Source organism: Rhipicephalus microplus, chromosome X (assembly GCF_043290135.1).
Source record: "Rhipicephalus microplus isolate Deutch F79 chromosome X, USDA_Rmic, whole genome shotgun sequence".
Lineage (NCBI taxonomy): Eukaryota > Metazoa > Arthropoda > Arachnida > Ixodida > Ixodidae > Rhipicephalus > Rhipicephalus microplus.
This window is the reverse complement of record NC_134710.1, coordinates 419832637-419842535: the sequence shown is the minus strand read 5'-3', so window position 1 is coordinate 419842535 and position 9899 is coordinate 419832637. Positions and strand designations below refer to the sequence as shown.

The window sequence follows — 9899 nt, the reverse complement described above, 5'->3', positions numbered from 1 at the left end:
GGAAAGACAGGAGGTTGGAAGACAACCTGTTCTCACTGACGCAGTGCATCGAAATAGCAGAAAAGGAACACAGGTCCCTGTGGCTAGCATTTTTGGATAGCATGGGAGCGTACGATAGTGTGGTTCAAGAGGAATTGTGGGGAATACTGGACACACTAGGCGTGGAAGATGTAGTCACTAATCTTTTAAAGGATATCTATAAAGGTAACAAGGTAGTTATAAAGTGGGAAAAACAGGTATCCAAGTCTGCAGATGTAAAACGGGTGCTTAGGCAGGGGTGTCGTCATTCACCCTTATTATTCATGATGTACCTACAAGGATTAGAGGCCAAATTAGAAAAAAGTGGACTGAGCTTCAACCTCTCTTTCGTCAAACAAGGAACACTCATTGAACAGGCACTACCAGCATTGATGTACGCAGATGATATAGTGCTAATGGCCGACAACAAGGAAGATTTGAAGCGATTGGTGGACATCTGCGGTAATGAGGGAGATGGGTTAGATTTCAGATTCAGTAAGGAAAAATCAGCAGTGATGATTTTATTGACAATTAAGGTAGTGAGCTTGAAGTACAGCAGGTCACTTCTAGAGATAACAGATAAATACAAATATCTGAGCGTATGGATAAGCAATGGGGCCGAGTACCTAAGGGAACACAAAACATTCATGACGACTAAAGGTAACAGAAAGGCAGCGGTAATGAAAAACAGGGCACTGTGGAATTACAATAGGTATGGTGTTGTGAGAGGAATATAGAAAGGGGTCATGGTTCCTGGTCTGGCGTTCGGCAAAGCAGTCTTGTGCATGAAATCAGAAGTTCAAGTAAGATTAGCAATTAAGCAACGTGGAATAGGTAGGCTTGCCTTAGGAGCTCACGGGGATGCACCAAATCAGGGAGTATAAGGTGATATGGGATGGACATCATTTGAGGGCAGGGAAGCTAGCAGCAAGATAAAATTTGAGAAGTGATTGAGATAAATGGGGGAGGAGCGTTGGGCAAGGAAGGTTTTCAGCTACTTGTACATGAAGAATGTCGATACAAAATGGAGGAAGCGAACCAGAAAATTGACTGGTAAATACTTAGATAACAGCAGGGGCCAAACCAAAAATAATTATCAGTTAAGAAGAAGGTGAAGGAAGCTGAGACCGGCATGTGGAGGATTGGCATGATTAAGTCCACACTAGAGATCTATCGAACTTTCAAGCAGGAAATTGCCAAGGAAAGGATCTATGATAATACTCGGGGTAGTTTTCTACTGTTTGAGGCCAGGACGGGAGTATTGTGAACCAAGACATATCGGGCCAAATACGAAGGGGTAGACACGGTATGCAGTGCGTGTGGAGATGAAGAAGAAACTGCCAAACACTTGATAATGTTCTGTAAAGGTATTCACCCTATAGTTCAGGATGATGGCGCAGAGTTCTTCAAAGCATTGGGGTTTAGGACAGGGAGGGCACGATAGACTTTAAGCGTGTAGAATTAACTAGAAGGAGGTTATCTGATTGGTGGCTAAAGTCAATGCATGAGTGAAAATAAGTCCTTCAGTGCAAAGTACGAATCCTCAACCTCACTATTTAAAGGGAAAAATAAATCTAGTTTTTGGTTCATTAAGTATTCCGGCTTCATGGCACTAGCCACCGCCCGATCTAAAAGGTAGAGCCATATCCATCCATTCATCCATCCGGCGCTGGCGAGTGACTAGGAGAGGTTGACGACGGGGCGCAGCTCGCGGCATTGAAACAGCGTCCCTGCCGCAAGACTGCTTCCCGAAACACTTATTTTAGCCGCAGATATTATCGCTAATTATCTTCGCGGTGGAGATAGCAGGAAATAAATATAATTTTTACTATTCATATAGCCTTCTACAGATGCACAAACAAGGAGTTTGACGTATTTTTGCCACGCCCGCAACTTCAGTTGTCATATAGAATGGCATGTGCCTCACAATGCAGTTTTACCAGTGCTTTCCTCCCCGTTCCCCCCACCCACAAATGTGAATATTTCAGCTAACGAAGGCTAGAATCGTCAACAAGTAGTGTACTCTTCTAGGCTTGACGCAATATATTTTTCGTGTGACCTGTTCGGAGTGTACATTTGTCACGTCATCTGTAATATTAAACACATTGCTGTTGTTATGATAACTCTTGATGTTGTAAACCACCTGTAATGCATTATTTTTGTACCCCCCCCTACAATAGTGCCTCTTGGTCGCTGTAGGTACCTGAAGAAATAAATAAATAAATAACTGTCAGACCAGTAAAGTACCAACGAAAAAAAATTATGCAACAAAGTACGCACCTTTTTTTAGAGCTGTATGTACCGATTGCTGTTAATTTGGTAAACATACTCGCTTTATTGTACTCTCAATGCACGTAGAAAGCTGCTGCGAAAAAGTTCATTGAAAATTAACGCGTCATTTGCTTAGGTGTGTGCAGGTGGTACCTGCACACACCTAGAATGGGAGCAGTTAGGGATAGGAGTTAATAGAGAGTACCTTAGTAACCTGCGCTTCGCCGATGACATTGCATTGCTGAGTAACTCAGGGGACGAATTGCAACTCATGATTACATTCATACTATCAATCAGGTAATAGAGAAATGCTCAGAATATAACCAACCACTATACATAGCTTTCATAGATTACGAAAAGGCTTTTGATTCAGTAGAAATGTCAGCCGTCATGCAGACACTGCGGAATCAGGGCGTCGATAAAGTATATATAAACATCCCGGAAGAAATCTACCGGGGATCAACTGCTACCATAGTGCTTCATAAAGAAAGCAACCGAATACCAATCAAGAAGGGTGTAAGGCAGGGGGACACAATCCCCCCAATGCTATTTACCGCGTGCTTACAGGAGGTTTTCAGAAGCCTAGAATTGGAACAGTTAGGAATAAGAGTTAATGGAGAGTACCTTAGTAACCTATGCTTCGCCGATAACATTGCATTGCTGAGTAACTCAGGGGATGAATTGCAACTTATGATTACGGAGTTAGACAAGGAGAGCAGAAAGGTGGGTCTTAAAATGAATCTTCAGAAAACGAAAGTAATGTACAACAACCTCGAAAAAGAGCAGCACTTCGATATAGGTAATAGTGCACTTCAAGTTGTAAAAGACTATGTCTACTTAGGGCAGGTAATAACCGCGGAGCCGAACCACGAGATTGAAGTAACTAGAAGAATAAGAATGGGGTGGAGCACACTTGGCAAGCACTCTCAAATTATGACAAGTAGATTGCCACTATCCCTCAAGAAGAAGGTATATAACAGCTGTATCTTGCCGGTACTTAGCTACGGAGCAGAAACCTGGAGACTTACAAAGAGGGTTCGACTTAAATTGAGGACGACGCAGCAAGCAATGGAAAGAAAAATGGTAGGTGTAACCTTCAGAGACAAGAAGAGAGCAGAGTGGATCAGGGAACAAACGGGGGTGAAGGATATCATAGTTGAAATCTAGAAGAAGAAATGAACATGGGCCGGGCATGTAGCGCGTAGACGAGATAACCGCTGGTCATTAAGAGTAACTAACTGGATTCCCAGAGAAGTCAAGCGGGTCATGGGGAGACAGAAGGTTAGGTGGGCAGATGAAGTTTGCGGGTATAAATTGGCAGCAGCAAGCACAGGACCGGGTTAACGGCGGAACATAGGAGAGGCCTTTGTCCTGCAGTGGACGTAGTCAGGCTGATAATGATGATAATGATGATGATGATGATGATGATGATGATGATGATGATGATGATGATGTGAAGGTGGAAGAGGGGGGGCAGCCGCTCTCACTAAGAGGGGATGGGGGGACGGTGTTAAGTCTACCTCATACATTAGAATAATAGGGAGGGAATTTGCTACGATGAACTTCCGCCCTCCTTTCTATTCTATTTTGTTTTTGCAGAGTCTCGTTGCAAATAGAGGCACTGAGACATCAAACTTTGCATCCAGCTATTGCTTGGCTTTTACTTTTTGTTTTTCCTTTTTTATTGTGTTAATGTAAGTACATCTATTTCGTTTGTCGAAGCTTCCTATTATGTCCAATACTTATTCCTCATGTGTACATGGGTTTTATTTTATTGCGTGCTGACGCTCATTTTTATTAATTATAAATGATATTGTGTTTATTTCATTGAGGTATACCTGTCTGTTTCTCTCTTTTTCTTCACTGTTATCTCAAAATCTGCTTCAAAACACTTATCCTGGCGTCTTTTTATCATATTGTTGTATTTTTTATGTAACAGCTATGAATATATATGGATATTGATGCATTTATACTCAAACGCAACTGTGCGGAAAAGAATGGTAAACGGGGGCTGAAGCCCCAAATCTCCTACATCTTCGTTCCGTGCGGGCTTTAAGTCCCGCGTGTGTGTGCTGTTAAGATGAAGATAACCTGGCAGCATACTCTGAAGATAAGTTTGTTTCTCTTTCGTTTATAATTTGTCGGTGCCCTGTGTGACGAGCACAGCGACTATATACCGTTACCACATAGCTTGTTTTAAACGAGAAACGCCTGAGAGCGCCGACTCGGACGCGTACCGCACGCCGGCGAGCGGTTGCGCCCTCTAGAGGCTGTATCGTAAACTCTTTCAGTTTTGGCGCCTCGTTCAAGACACTAGAAAAACCTTTCTAGCGATTATACCTCTACTACGGTCTCCCTCATAATGATGGTTTCCAGTCGAAAAAATTCAAGAATCAATAGAAAAGTTGGTGAATGTTTCCCAATCACCGCTGCCGGAAAATATTAGTGGGTATCGCGCTGAATGAAAACACCGTGTTTCTTCAATGAAATGACAACCAGTGCCAGAACATTACTGTTTTTACAATGCTGTGTTTAATACGCTCATTTCGTTTATATCAAAGGCATTCGAACATTGAATAATAAACGAGCTTGGGGTTATAATGCTAAAACACAGCTCCTCACTGGTCCGCGTGGCCTAATGGATAAGGCGTCTGATTCCGGATTAGAAGATTGCAAGTTCGAGTCCTGTCGCGGACGCTCTTTCTTTCTGTACTGTACAATACACTTTTTATACACCTACGATTACTGACCGGAATCTGAAGCGATTCTTACCTTCGGAAAGAAGCCTTACAAGTAGTTACACTACCCAAAACCCGTCCCTTGTTCTTCGCTAAGGCTTTCTTGGCGGCTTGCATTACCGTTAGGAAGCTACGGTACAAGCAAACGAGTGCTTCGCGGCAAGGCCTGTTCCCGCTTCTTTCAATGAACATAGTGTTCAAAGCAAAGCTTCCCAGCGACACTTCTGTGCGCACGTCTCGAATTGGGCCTTATGCTGAGCAAGTACAGTGAGCCTCTTTAGGAATACGGCCGCAACGATCTAAAAAATGACACTCTAGAAAGCAGCATGCAGTTACCTGCACCCGATACCTTGTTTGCGAAGCATCACGACAACCTACATACACTGACGATTTTCCGCAGCAGCACATGGGCACAGCCATGTTTAATCACATAATCGTAGCTGGCCTTCTCCTCACCAGCCAGCGCAATAGCGCCATTAGGCCCGCGAAGCGGCCATGGCTATACAACACAAGTTGTTCACAACTTGGTTAAGCAGAAAGTCACCTGCTTGCGCAACAAAAGATACTTCTACATGCAATCGTCTAAACATTGTAACGTTGAGACTTTTGCTTTTTGCTTGGTACGCACAACGTCACAGCAATACATGACATGTTTATTCTGCTTAGCATATGTGGCGTATGCCTTCTCTTGATGCATTAAGAACCACTAGCAACTGTCATTACAAGCCAACATGGCAGCAGCCATGCAGACGCGAAAAACAGCTTCGATCTGAACTCTCGCTTGGTATTTGGCCACAGGCCTGACAGCTCTAAATAAATGACGAAATCAGATATCGTTTTCAGTCATTTCACATTGGAGACAAATGATAAGGTACGTTCTGTCTTAATTATTGAAATCAGCTGTGTTTTTTTCAACCACGCCTGCTAAGATTTGTCTTCGAAAATTCAAGAATGAATTTGGGAGCACCTCAAAATACCAAATACATTGCTTTCAAAGCTTCAGAGCACAAATACAATGAAGAAAAAGCACAGGTTTAAAATTGACTGGTCACTCAGTGCACGAAGACGTTGTGGCAAATTCAAGGTGCAAGGAAACCGCACGCATAGGTGCCACAATGTTGACTTTTTTTGTGCTGCCATCTTGAGGTCTAAAACGAATACACTTGAACCATTGAATGCCTGGAATGCATTCTATACGGGAGGAGCAGGGAAGAAACCTTTCCCGAGTTGGTTCACCAGCTTCCTCCTTGCGACATTTAATCCTGAAACGTTCCTCAAATAAGGTTACGCATTGCCTCAAGAAAAGAAATGTATCGGAACTCACCATCATGTCCAGCATGTTGAAGACACCCAGACAACACCCGACGACTCGAGGTCGTCCTTAAATGATACGGACGTCCTCCTTCCGTCGCCATACATTAGGCGACATTTTCAGTGCGCCCTCAGGAAGGCCTTCACAGGATGATACAGAAATCATACTTTTAGGTATTTTTCGAGGCTCGTCCGAAAAACGTCCACTGTAGGATATTTTGAGAGCGTACTGTATACTAAGAAAAAGGCTGTGCATAAATTTCATGTGGCATTTCGTCGCGAGCGCGAACATGTACCGACAACGCCGCTAGCGTAACTCTTAATCGCACGATTGTTTCTTCGTGTTCGTTTTTTATACCTGACAGTTATACATGAAACTGCTTTTCGTGGATGCCAGTGTGATGGTTTGAAATTTTCGTATTTTGCGCATACATGAGCACGAACGATTACCCCTGTGGTCGGAAATGAACAGGTAACGACACTGTCGACACGGTATCCGTCGGTCGCAATCATAGAAATCTCACTGCCAGTGCCATGCTCATGGCCAGCACCCCTGGCAACAATAACCCTCTAAACGGCCTCAAGTCTAAGCAATCCAAGTGAAACGCTTTACCGGGCGTCTTCAGAGAAAACAGCGTGGTTACAGTGTACTCTAGCGTGGTTAGGTTAGGCATGGTTAGGCATGGCAGCAGGAGTAAGCCAGCGCTGCGAAAGCAGATGGTGTCGCGTGACAATGTCGTGGTGTGCATTGCCTGGCCTGATGTTATAGCGAGTACGCAAGGGTTCAGTTCCCGTGTTTGTTCATAGTTGGAAGATTACCGAAGTTTTTCTGAACTCGTTTGTCACACGTCGTGTGCGACACTACCATTTGCAGTTCCGAACGTGAAATATGATCAGTGTAGTCGCTGCGACGATTATCAGGTTTAGAGTGCATGACGTTCTGATTATATGAGGTGTATGAGTACATGCGCCTTTGGCAGACCAGCCTTTGTAGTTGCATAAAAGCAGCCTTAAAAATCATTTGGGCTTTCCAGTCACTTGCAAAGGATGTAGCTTTTGTAATGATAGGGGCATGTAACGATTGTTGACAGGCAGGGAAAGTTTCTTGTAAATCAGCACTTGCACGTTTATTTACTTACAACACTTGCACAGAATTTAAGCAACGAGTTGGAATCCTCCAAACGCAAATGCCAATGATGGAGTAGCAAGGCCAGTTATTCGCTACACTACTGCGGTAAATATGAATATCTAGGGAGCAATTATCTCTAGAGACCTCCAATGAAAGGCCTCAATCACAACCTCATTTTGTCAAGTTCCATGAACTTGTTGTTTGAAACTCGTATTATTAAAGGAATATTTGCATGTCACTGCATGTTTATATGTGTTCGTTTATCAAAAACAATCATAATGAAAAACCGCATCTCCAATGGGCACGGAGTGCGTCTTAAAAGCCTTGAATACATTCTAAAAAGAGCTTTGAATGTTGCCCTAAGGTCGACCTGAACGCACACTAATAAGATCCCTTAATGCCGACCTGAAGACAACAGGATGATTTGGGGCTGGACAAACGGGCAAAATTAGTACCAGGCGAGGTTCATTTCAGGATGACCTCAGGACCTCCTTTCGTACCGGGGCACGGCGTTCTCAGGACAACCTCAGGTCGTCGAGTGTTTTCTGGGCATCCACATAGCAGACAGCGCACACATTTTGTATAAGGGGGGGGGGGGGGAATCTGGAAAGAATTCACGTCTGCGGTATAAGGCGAACTTGCAAAGTTTTAAGGTAGAATAAGCTATACTTCCTCTTTTGGACCACAATTTTTTGTCACTTCTTTGATGCCTGAGAAACAATTTCATAATGCATAATTTTCAGAACGCTGCGCACTAAAAAATCAGGGATGAAAGACGAACGCGTCGCGCAAGTGTATCCAGTGCGGCGGAAATTTCCGCGCTGCGTGGGAGCTATTCTTCAGCGCTCTACTGCCTAAGAGAATCATCCTATCACGGATGCTTATAGTCTTGTGACGTCAAAACCTTCACGAGAATTTGATATAATTGGTTCTCTAAAACAGACACTCGTTGGGTCACTGGTTTTAGGTCGGAAACTTAAACGTACTGATGAATTTAGTCCGGGTTTCTGACATCGCTACTCAACTAAACGTAACGCTTTAGGTAGTAAGAAAGAACCTTTAGCTCTCAATACGCACCTCTTTCAAAGCACTTGCGTTTAGAGTGCACACCGCTAGCCAGATCGTCTTTCACAGCAGGCAGACAGGCCTTAATTCTGTGGGTGTAGCTCACATTTATTAGAAGCTAAGCACCTTATATGGTTTCGGCGTGTCTGCGTGCATTGTCTATTGTTGTGGCGGTTCATTTGCTTAGCGCAACAGAGGGCACCGCCACATTAGTGCTCGTAAGATCCCTATATTTTGGGAAGTAGCGACACTCCATGATCGACGCCATCTCACCCTCGCTGCGCCGTCGACCTCGTATTTTTTACCCATCCACAGCGCTGAAATTCAGGGGGGTACACCACCAGCTAGTCAGGTGACCCTGACGTCAACTCTCAAGCACGTAAACGAACTTCGTGTGCTTTTCATTCACCGCGCACGCCATGAACCCTCCAGACTCCCCGCTCCGAGTGTGCTTCAGAGTTTTAATTCTGAGCTTGGTTCTTTGTGGCGATACCTGGCTATTGCGCGTTTCAGTGCAGCAGCATGTCAGAAAAGAGTAAAATTAATTTATATTCCCTGAGGCAAGAAAAATGGCGTGCGCGGGAATCACTGCATTTAAAACATTGAGAAAAAGAACTTCGTCCCTTCCAAGCACGCCGTTCTTTGCGAGGTAATTGTTAGCGATTTCCTTCTGGGTATCTGGATGCAGTTGTATAGGGGCTATGATGCTCATTGCATAAGCGGACTGTTCGGTAAGTTCCATAGCGAATACATATAAATGTGGACTTAGCTTTTAGGGGCGAAGCTCCTTAGGCCGTGGGTTTTTCTCTCCTCTGTAGTAGTAGTAGTAGCAGCAGTAGTATGTAGCTGCCTCTAGTTTACGAGCTGCTCAATATATGGCGTTTTGTGTATATGTCCTTGGGAATAATATAATTAGGTGGCGTTAGTGGTTTCACAGCGTATTCATGGAGTCAATGATGATGAGTGGGGCGAAGGCATTCGTTCATGTGTCCGTCCGTCCGTGCGTCCGTGCGTCCGTCCGTCCATCCATCCGTTCGTCGGTTCGTGCTTCCGTTCGTCCTTCTGTGCTTCTGTCCGTCTGTGCGTCCGTCCTTTGCTCTGTCTGTCCATTGCCTGCATTCGTGCATCCGTGCATCCGTCCGTCTGCATGTCCGTTCTTGCTTCCATTCGTCCTTTCGTGAGCCTGTCCATGCGTCCGTCCGGCTGTCTGTCCGTCCATGATTCCGTCTGTCCGTGAGTCCATTCGTCCGTCCGGATGGACGCATGAATGGACGCAAGAACGGACGTACGGACAGACACTTGAACGGACGGATGGACAGAAGCATGAATGGACGGACGGACTGACACTTCGCCCCACTTATCAACAC

At 44.5% G+C, this 9899-nt stretch overlaps 1 non-coding gene across 1 annotated transcript; it reads left to right on the top strand.

Moving 5' to 3' along the window:
* The first annotated feature begins 4913 nt into the window (after nucleotides 1-4913).
* On the top strand, nucleotides 4914-4986 carry TRNAR-CCG (transfer RNA arginine (anticodon CCG)). The gene has a single exon. It is a non-coding gene; the product is annotated as a tRNA-Arg (tRNA).
* Nucleotides 4987-9899: the final 4913 nt, after the last annotated feature.